The 10,672-nt window shown below is 36.8% G+C and overlaps 1 pseudogene; it reads left to right on the top strand.

The window, feature by feature from the left end:
* The first annotated feature begins 5,931 nt into the window (after positions 1-5,931).
* Positions 5,932-10,672, top strand: part of LOC108540318 (transforming acidic coiled-coil-containing protein 1-like) — a 19,230-nt pseudogene continuing 14,489 nt past the window's right edge.

Below are 10,672 nucleotides of genomic sequence, written 5' to 3'. Positions count from 1 at the left end.
AACAACAGAGAGCTTCCCAAACCTAGAGAAAAAAATATCAACATCCAAGTACAAGAAGGTTACAGAATGCCAAAGAGATTTACCTGAAAGAAGACTACTTAACAGCATTTAATAATCAAACCTCTAAAGGTCAAAGATTTAAAGAATATCCTAAAAACAGCAAGAGTAAAGAAACAAATAAACATACAATGGAACTCCAGTATATCTGGCAGCAGACATCTTGGTGGAATCCTTACAAGTCAGAAGAGAGTGGTATGATATATTTAAAATGCTAAAAGAAAAAAAATTTACCCTAGAATATTATGTCTGGCAAAAAATATCTGTCAATCAGGAAGGAGAAATAAAGACTTTCCCAGACAAACAAAAGCCGAGGGTTTTTATCAACACCAGACCTGTCTTACTGCTAAAGAAAGTGCTTCAAATAGAAAGAAAAGGACATTAATGAGCAATAAGACATCATCTGAAGGTACAAAACTCATCAAAAAACAGTAAGTAAAAAGAAAAACACTGTACATTATAACACTAAACTGTGGTGTGTAAACTATTATCTTAAGAAAGACTACAAGATGAACCAATCAAAAATAATAACCAGAACAACTTCTCGAGACATGGATAGTGCAAGACAGAAAGAACAAAAAGTTAAGGGGATGAAATTAAAATGTAGAGCTTTTATTGGTTTTTTTCTTGCTTTTTTGTTTGTTCACGCAAGCGATGTTGTTAACAGTTTAAAATAATGGATTATAAGATAGTATCTGCAAGCCTCATGATATTCTCAAATCAGAAAACATACGCCAGACACACACAGAAAAAATAAATAAAAAGGAAGAAATTAAATCACACAGCAAGAGAAAATTGCCTTCACTAAATGGAAGACAGGAAGGAAGAAAAGAAGGAAGAGGAGACCACATACACACACACACACACACACACACACACACACACACCAGAAAACAAATAAAATGACAGGAGTAAGTTCTTACTTATTAATAAAATATTGAATGTAAAAGGACTGAAGTATCCAACAAAAAGACATAGACTGGCTGAATGGATTAAAAATATAAGACCCATTGATCTGTTGCCTATAAGAACATACTTCTCCTATAAAGAGAAAATAAAAGGATGAAAAAATATATTTCATGCCAACGGAAACCAAAAAAGAATAGGAACAGCTTTACTCGTATGAAACAAAACAGATTTCAAGACAAAAAGTATAAGAAGGGAAGAAGACATCATTGTATAATAATAAAGGGGCAAAATCAGCAATGGGGTATAACAATTGTAAATACATGTGCACACAACACTGGAGCACCCAGACATATAGAGCAAATATTATTAGAGCTGAAAAGAGAGACAGACCTCAATATAACAATAACTGGAGACCTCAACATCCCACTCTCAGCACTGGACAGATTTTTTTCCAGACAGAAAATTAACAATGAAACATTAGATTTAATCTGTACTGTAGGAAAAAAAATGGACCCTAATAGGTATTTTTAGAACATTTCATCCAATGTCTGCAGAATACACGTTCTTTTCCTCAGCACATGAATCATTTTCAAGGATAGACAATATATTAGGTCATGAAACAAGTCTTAAAATATTTTTAAAAACAATGAAATTATATTAAGCATCTTGTCTGGCCACAGTAGAATAAAACTAGAAATTAATAAGGAATAATTCTCAAAACTACACAAACCCATGGAAATTAAACAATACATGCTCCTGAATGACCATTGTATGAAGAAAAAATTAAGAAGAAAATCGAAAATGTTCTTGACAAAAAAAATGGAAACACAACATACCAAAACCTACAGATACAGCAAAAACAGTACTAAGAAGAAAGTTTATAGATATAAGTGCCTACATCAAGAGAGAAGAAAAACTTCAAATAAACAATCTTACAATACATCTTAAAGAACTAAAAAGGAAGAGCCAACCACACCCCAAATTAGGAGAAGAAAAGAAATAATGAAGATCAGAGTACAGATAAATAAAATTGAAACCAAAATTAATACAAAAGATTAATGAAACAAAAATTCGTCTTTGGAAAAGATAAACAAAACTGATAAACCTCCAGCCAGACTGAGAGAAAAAAATAAAAGACCTACATAAATAAAATTAAACATGAAAAAGGAGACATTACAACTGATACAGCAGAAATTCAAAGGATATTTAGTAGCTACTAGGAACAACTGTATGCCAATAAATTAAGAAAATCTAGAAGAAATGGACAAATTCCTAGACACATACAACCTACCAAGATTGAATCATAAAAAATACAAAACCTGAACAGGCCATAACTAATGAGATCAAAGCCACAATAAGAATTCTCCAAGCAAAGAAAACCTTAGGACCAAATTCTTTACTGCAGAATTATACCAAACACTTAAAGAGGAACTAATACCAATCTTACTCACACTTTCCAAAAAATAAAGAAGAGAACACTTCCCAATTTATTCTACAAGGCTGGTATTACTCCAACACCAAAACCAGACAAAGACATCAAAATAAATTAATAAATAAAACTACAGGCTAATATCACTGATCAATATTAATGCAAAAATTCTCAAAAAAATACTAGCAAACCAAATTCAACACATTAAAAAGCTCATTAGTCATGACTGTACTGGCTCATTTTCATACTGCTCTAAAGAACTGCTCGAGACTGGGTAATTTATAAAGGAAAAGGGTTTAATTGACTCACAGTTTAGCATAGCAGGGGAGGCTTCCGGAAATTTACAGTCAGGATGGAAGACAAAGGGGAATCAAGTCACCTTCTTCACAAGGTGGCAGGAAGGAGAAATGCTGTGTGAATGGCAAAGAGCCCCTTATAAAACAATCAGATCTCATGAGAACTCACTATCATGAGAACAGCAAGGGGAACAACCCCTATCTCTGCCAGCCCCATGATTCAATTACCTCAATCTGGCCTCTCCCTTGACACATAGAGATTATGAGAATAACAATTCAAGATGAGATTTGGGTGGAGACACAAAGCCTAACCATATCAATGACCAAGTGAGATTTATATCAGAAATGCAAGGATGGTTCAACGTAAGGCAATCAATCAATGTGATACATTATATCAACAGAATGAAGGACAAAATCCATATGATTATTTTAATTGATGCTGTAAAAAAGTTAACAAAATTCAACATCTTTTTCTGGTGAAAAACATCAGAAAACTGGGTATAGAAGAAACATAGCTTAACATAATAAAAGCCTTATATGACAGGTCCATAGCTAGTATCATAATGAATGGTGGAAAACTGAAAGCCTTTCCTTTGAGATCTGGAACACAAGGATACCCACTCTCACCACTGTTATTCAACATAGTACTGGAAGTCCCACCTAGAGCACTCAGACAAGAAAAAGAAATAAAAGAAATTAAAGAGGAACTAATACCAATCTTACTCACACTTTCCAAAAAATAAAAGAAATAAAGGGCATCCAAATTGGAAAGAAAATTTAAATTATCCTTATTTGTAGATGATATGAATATATATTTCAAAAAACCTAAGGACTCCACCAAAAAAACCTATTATAGCTGATAAACAAATTTGATAAAGTTGCAGGATATAAAGTCAACATACAAAAATCAGTAGCTTTTTTATATACCAACAGTGAATAATCTGAAAAAGAAATCAAGAAAGTAATCCCATTGATAATAACTATGAATAAAGTGAAATGACTAGGAATCAAATTATGCAAAAAGTGAAAGTCTTCTAAAGTGAAAACTATAAAACATTGATGAAAGAAATTGAAGACACCCAATAATGAAAAAATATTTCATTATAATGGATCAGAAGAATCAATATTGTTAAAAATGTCCCTATTACCCAAAGCAATCTATAGATCTAATGTGATCCCCATCAAAATACCAATGACATTCTTTACAGAAATAGAAAAAACAATCCCAAAATGTATATGAAACCACAAAAGACCCAGAATAGCCAAAGTTATCTTAAGCAAAAAGAACAAAACTAGAGGAATCAAATTACCTGGTTCAGATTATACTATAGAGGTATAACGACCAAAACAGCATGATACTGACATACAAAGAGACATATAGGCCAGTGGAACAGAATAGAGAACCCTAAATAAATCCATACATCTACAATGAGCTCATTTTTGACAAAGTTGCCAAGAATGTCCTTTGGGGAAAAGACAGTCCCTTTAATAAATGGTGCTGGAAAAACTAGATATACATATACAGAAGAATGAAACTACTAGACCTCTAGCTCTCTCCATATACAAAAAATCAAATAAAAATGGATTAAAGTCTTAAATCTGGCCCAGCACGGTGGCTCACGCCTGTAATCCCATCACTTTGGGAGGCCGAGGGGGATCACGAGGTCAGGAGCTCGAGACCATCCTGGTTAACACGGTGAAACCCTGTCTCTACTAAAAATACAGAAATTAGCTGGGTGTGGTGGTGGGCGCCTGTAATCCCAGCTACTCAGGATGCTAAGGCAGGAGAATGGCTTGAGTCCAGGCGGCAGAGGTTACAGTGAGCCGAAATCATGCCACTGCACTCCAGCCTGGGCAACAGAGCGAGACTCCATCTTAATAAAATAAAATAAATAAAATAAAATAATAAAATAAAATAAAATAAAATAAAATAAAATGAAATGAAATGAAAACAGGCTGAGCACAGTGGTTCATACCTGTAATCCTAGCACTTTGGGAGGTGGAGGCAGGCAGATTGCTTGAGCCAGTGAGATCAGCTGGGGCATCATGGCAAAATCCCATCTCTACATAAAATAAAATAAAAAATAAAATTAGCCAAGCATGATGGCTCCTGCCTGTGGTTCTAGTTCTTGTGAGAATGAGGTAGTAGGATCACTTGAGCCTGACAGGTCGAGGCTGCAGTGAGCCATGATCATGCCACTGCACTCTAGCCTGGGTAACAGAGACACTGTCTCAAGAGGGAAACAAAGAAAGAAAAACTATTCCAGTGATATTCTTGGTACTGGACTCTGAGCTTGGATTAGGATTATGAAGTCGGATTGGAGGGTTATCTCTTAATTTCCTTTAAAATAATGAGATATTATGAACACCTTTTTGCTGAGTTTTCTCTACCATCCTTGTTTCAGGTATCTACATCAGGAAATCACTTTGGTTTAACAAAATTACCTCATTTACAACTTCCTAATGTTTGCAGCTCTTATCCCAGTACAACCCCAATCAAAATGATTTTATTTTCACAAGTATTTAGAGAATTCCTGGGATGGCTTAGAGACAGTTGTTCTAAAGAAAAAATAACCTTATTGTTTTATAATTTGTGTCTTAGTAAAATAAGGGCTATTTGTTTTAAATCTATTTCCATATCTGGTTTTTCAAATTAGCTTTCTTAGTTCTTTTAGTTTTCAGGTCTACAGAGAGATGATTTTGAATTGGTCACAGTAGGTTTTTTAATTTATTTTTTGATTTATTTTTGAAACAGTCTCTGTAAATTCTGTTCTGTGAACACTTGTGTTTTTAACATCCAAAGATTCAAATCTGTTCACTGCATAAAGTTCTGACCCTGAAGCTGTTGGACTGTGCCTTGGAACTGTCTCAGTGCCAATCTGCATCCCTGCACTGAAGCTGTTGGTTTCTAAAGATTCCTCCAGACCAGTTTTAACCTACAGAATGTTAACATCACATAATATGCATTGCAGCATGTAGACTCTTGCTCTATCCTTTTTCTAAATGGCTCTTTTGGTGTACTTGTTATTCACATCACTTGGATAATGCGCATACACAATTTGGGATCGAGAATTCATTTTAGGGTGTTGTGTCAGCTGTTCTCTTTTAGGCTGTGCTGCCATCCTTGCTGAATTTTAGAGATGCTTAATAAAAGCAAAGAGGGAAGAACTTGCAGTTTGCTTTTGTGAATTTAGGTAGAAGAGAACATTTACCAATGTCAGAAAGACAATTCTTTAATAGATGGTTTTGTGTTTCATTTTAGAATCACAGGAAGCTGAGGAGGAAAGCTGGTAGCAGAAGTGGTTGAAAAATGTTCATCTGAGACTTGGTCTAAACTGTCAGAAAATGAGGTGTCACAGCAGGCCATTGACTCTCTCTCTCAGTCAAGGATTTCAAAGAAGAACGTGAACATGATTTTAGCAAAATTTCCATTGTGAGGTCATTTTCAATAGAAACAAAGGATTCCACAGGTATGCTGGCAGCCATCAGAACAAAACCAGCTCATGGCTGTGTAACTGCAGTCTCAGGCTAGGCCTGCCATCTAGCCCACCAGATGCCCTCCAGGACAAGGCAATGACAGAAGGTGGCATGGGATTCACCCTAGAGGCTTCCACAGAAGCTGATCTAAAAGTTGGAAACTCCTGTCTAGAGCCTGTGCCCAGCAGAAGAAGCAAGCTGAGAAAGTCCAAGCCTGTCCCTCTGAGGAAGAAAGCAATTGAAGGAGAGTTCTCAGATGCCGGCGCTTCTGTGGAAAGCACACTTCTCCCTAAGGCATCCTACCACTTGAGTCCCAAAGAACTGGATGAGAATACAAGTCCTTCTTTGCTAGGAGGTGCCAGGTTCCAGAAGTCTCCTCCTGACCTTAAAGAAACTCCCGGTACTCTGTAAGCCCTTCCAAGGAAACTTGGCAGGAAACCAAGTAGCAAACTGACTCACAAGATACAAAAAGATGGCAGTAAGTAAGCAGGTGTAGAACAGCCTACAGACCCAGTGGCACAAGATGGGCCTCTCTCCCAAGTGTCTTCCAAGCTAGATCCTAGTCAGTGGGATAACCCCAGCTTCAGCTCCTTTGGGAGCCACTCCATTCTGCAGAACTCCCCAACCCTCTCTTCTGAGGGCTTCTACCACTTTGACCCAAATAACTTTGATGAATCCAGGGATCCCCTTAAACCAACTGTGACCTTAACAAGCAGTGACTTTTGTTCTCCCACTGGAAATCATGTTAAAGAAATATTAGAATCACCCAAGAAGGCAAAGTCACATTGGATAATGAGTGACAGTGGGTGGTGGGGGTCATGCTCTGTGTCTTCTCTGTGAGTTTGTCAGATGGCTACTTTTGGCTTTGGTGAACTGAATTTACCTTTGAGGTCCACCGAGGTTGATACAAAGCTTATAACATGTGTAGTTTCTGGCTCATCAGCAAGGAGGTAAATTTCCAATTAGAATCAAGAATATTTTAAATGATCAGTTAAAACTGAGTAAATTATTTGGTTTAATCAGTCCCCCCATCTCTCCTGGGAAATCATCTGACTTTTGCAAGGTCCTTGGAGTTTTCAATGTAAGGTCACATTCTATATCAAGTTTCAGTTTAAATTTGCTGCAAGATTACTTTATCACAAAACTTTAGTTAAGTACAGTATAATACAGTCATACATCACTTAGTCAGAGGGTAGTTCTGAGAAATGCATCTTTCGGTGATTTTTTTGTGTGAACATCATAAAGTCCACTTACACAAACTTAGGTGGTGTAGACTATTACACACCTGGGCTAAATGGCAACAACCTATTGCTCCTAGGCTACAAGCCTGTACATCACATTATTCTACCAAATACTATAGGTGTTAGGTGTGATGTCTCATGCTTGTAATCCCAACATTTTTGGAGGCTAAGGTAGGAAGATCCCTTGAGGCCAGGAGTTCAAGACCAGCCTGGTCAACATAGTGAGACCCCCCACCCCCACCAAAACACACCTCCCATCTCTTAAGTTTTTTAAAAAAATTAGCTGGGAGTGGTGGTGCATGCCTATAGTCCCAACTACTCAAGAGGTTGAAGCAGGAGGATTGCTTGAGCCTAGGAGGCTGAGTCTGCAGTGACCCATGATTTTGCCATTGTACTCCAGCCTGGCTGGCAGAACAAAATCCTGTCTAAAAACAAATAAAACAAAACAAAACAAACAAGAAAACAAACTACTGTGGGCAATTGTAACACAATGGTAAGTATTTGTGTATCTAAACATATCTAAGCATAGAAAAGTTACAGTAAAAATGTGGTATAAAAGATAAAAAATAATACACCTGTAGAGGGTGCTTACCATGAATGGAACTTGCAGGACAGGAAGTTGCTCTGAGTGTGTCAATGAGTGAGTGGTGAGTGAATGTGAAGGCCTAGGACATTACAGTACACTACTGTAGCTTGTATAAACACTGTGCCCTTCAGGTACACTAAATTTATTTTTAAAAACTTTTCCTTCTATAGTAAATTTAATTTAATTTACTGTATACTTTATCACCTTTTGAACTTTTAAAGAAGCTTTGACTCTTTTGTAATAGTAATTAGCTTAAAAAACAAACATGTGGAACAGCTATACAAAAATATTTTCTTTCTTTATATCCCTAGTTCATAAGTTTTCTTTGTTTAAAATTACTTATTTACTTTTAAACTTTTTTGTTAAAAACTAAGGCACAGACACATAAGTTGCCTAGGCTTACACAGGGTCAGGATCATCAGGACATCACTAGGCAATAGTTTTTCATCTCCATTATAACCCTACGGGACCACCACATGACCGAGAGTTCATTACGTGGCACATAGTCGACTGTATATCCTTTTGTGGCCCTGTGACATTTTACTAAAAAGTTTCAGTAAAATTTAGATGTAAAGAAGGACCAATGAGTTGCAGGATGAAATATGGAAAAGGAGTACAAGAAACACTGTTTGTAATTGTCACTGTAGATCAGTTGGGGAAATGCTTCTCAGTGTTGCTATGACTTAAAGAAAAACTCCAGATGGCATGGTGACTTCCAGCAGAAAGGAAGACACCCAGAGGTTTAAAGAGCAGAAGGATGGACTAAAGTACCAAGAAAATAGAGCGATGTAGGAGTCAGTTCTTTAGCAGCCCCAGAATGTCTAAGGGGAGTGAAATGTCATTAGTAACTCTGGATCTGTTCTTTGATTGTATATCAGCAGTTAAATGGTTGTTGACCGGGTGCCCTCTTTTGTGGCTTTTAAGGCTATTTAGTTCTCTCTAGACAGCACTTGGGGTATGTACTTGGCACATCACTGCCTTGTTACTTCCTCCTCTAAATGTGAAATGCTTCAGGAAGTTGATAAGGAGTCATTTGTGAGACTTTCAGTTGCACGCAAGCAGTGCATTCATGTCAAATAAGATGAAACCTGGGCCAAAGAGAGGGTAATTCATTCAACACTTTATATCAGCGCAAGAAGCACCATCTTTCAAGTCCTACCACCCTCACCCGGTAGGTAATCTTTTTCCCCTATTCTGTTTTTGTCAAATGAACTTTTCAATCTAATACACTTAATAGGTTTTTTAAAGGTCCTTATGCAACCAAAAACCTTGTTTTCTTGTTCTTTATACAAGAAAGCAGTGCTAGACCTCTTGGAAGTTTACTTTTCATCTATAAATTTGAATTTGTGGCATTTCTGAGTGTTTCTACCAGTCTCTCTTATAGTTGAAGTCTGTTAATCATTCATTCACTAGTGATAACATTCATGAATATGACATTTTTAATGAGTATCTCACCTCATAGAAAGAATTGTGCAGTTTTTACATCTGCCAGACTAGAGTTGAATATTCCAGTCTTTATATAATTTTTTTCTCCATCTGTCTGTCTTTCCTGTCTCTTAGTTTTGTTGGTGCATCAGGACTACTGAACAAGTGAAATTTCTCTGTTTTCTATTGTAAGTACTCCTGCTGTTTCTGTTTGTCCCTGGGACCGTTGGCAGTTTTCTCTCCCATACTCCCTGAGCCATCTCTCCATAACATGTTTGCTTCTAATTCTGAGTTTGATCTTTTGATGATTTTTTGTATTTCATTGACTACTTCATGAGTCAACTAAGCTTTGCAGGTGCCCGCATCTAAGGGAGTGGGTCTCAGTCTTTACATCTTAGGTGTGAGAACTTGCACTCCCTAGCTTGGCAAGTGTCATGTGGTGCTTTGACAATACCAAGAGCTGGCTTGGCCCCAAGATCATCACAGCAGTTTGAGGGACTGTTCTGCTATTTAACATTGGAAATCATTGGCTTTTTTGGTAGGATAAAGCTACTGGCTTGGAACAGTTAATTTTACTGAGTCAGCTCAACTTGAGTTTGGTGGCAGAGGGTGGCACTCAGTAAGAAGACTAGGGAAAGAAGATCATGAAGTAGTGATTATGCACATTCTGGCAACTTATGTGTTTGTCTTTCTATTTTTTCTCACAAAGGAAAGAAATTGCTTTTTTTTTTCTTTTTTGGTCACAGTGGTGTTTTTACTGAAAATTCTAAGTTTATTAAAACAGAACAGAATCCAAATTAGTCTTTTGATCATAAATTGTGTGCTAGTCTACAAATAACAGGTGGTTCAAGCTTTCCCCAGCTTCAGGCTTTGTGCAGTAGGTGGCATTAATCTTCCATCTTACTACTTAATAGGAATGGTAACCGTTTACTCACATATTTTTATTTTTACACTTTTATCAACCACAGTTCCTGTCTGTGAGCACACAAGTCTAACTGGAACTCTTTTATGAGACTTCTGTGGCTTTTGTTGCAAAAAAAAGAATTTTTAAAGAATCTGGTCCAGCATGATGATTTTTCTAATGAACGTCAAAGCCAAGCAAGGGAGGCTCAGAGAAGCTGAATGTCTCCAGCTGCTAAGGCTCTACTGTCTGAAAAGCTTTTGGTGGTATGTAATTAAAAACCATAGACATCAGCGTGGTAGTGTTTGAAAACTCACAGAAGCAAGCAAGGGAGTCTTTTCAGAGAATGAA

This window comes from Rhinopithecus bieti, unplaced genomic scaffold (genome assembly GCF_001698545.2).
Source record: "Rhinopithecus bieti isolate Rb0 unplaced genomic scaffold, ASM169854v2 scaffold_19550, whole genome shotgun sequence".
Lineage (NCBI taxonomy): Eukaryota > Metazoa > Chordata > Mammalia > Primates > Cercopithecidae > Rhinopithecus > Rhinopithecus bieti.
The sequence above is the reverse complement of the archived record's forward strand: the minus strand, read 5'-3'. Positions and strand labels throughout refer to the sequence as shown.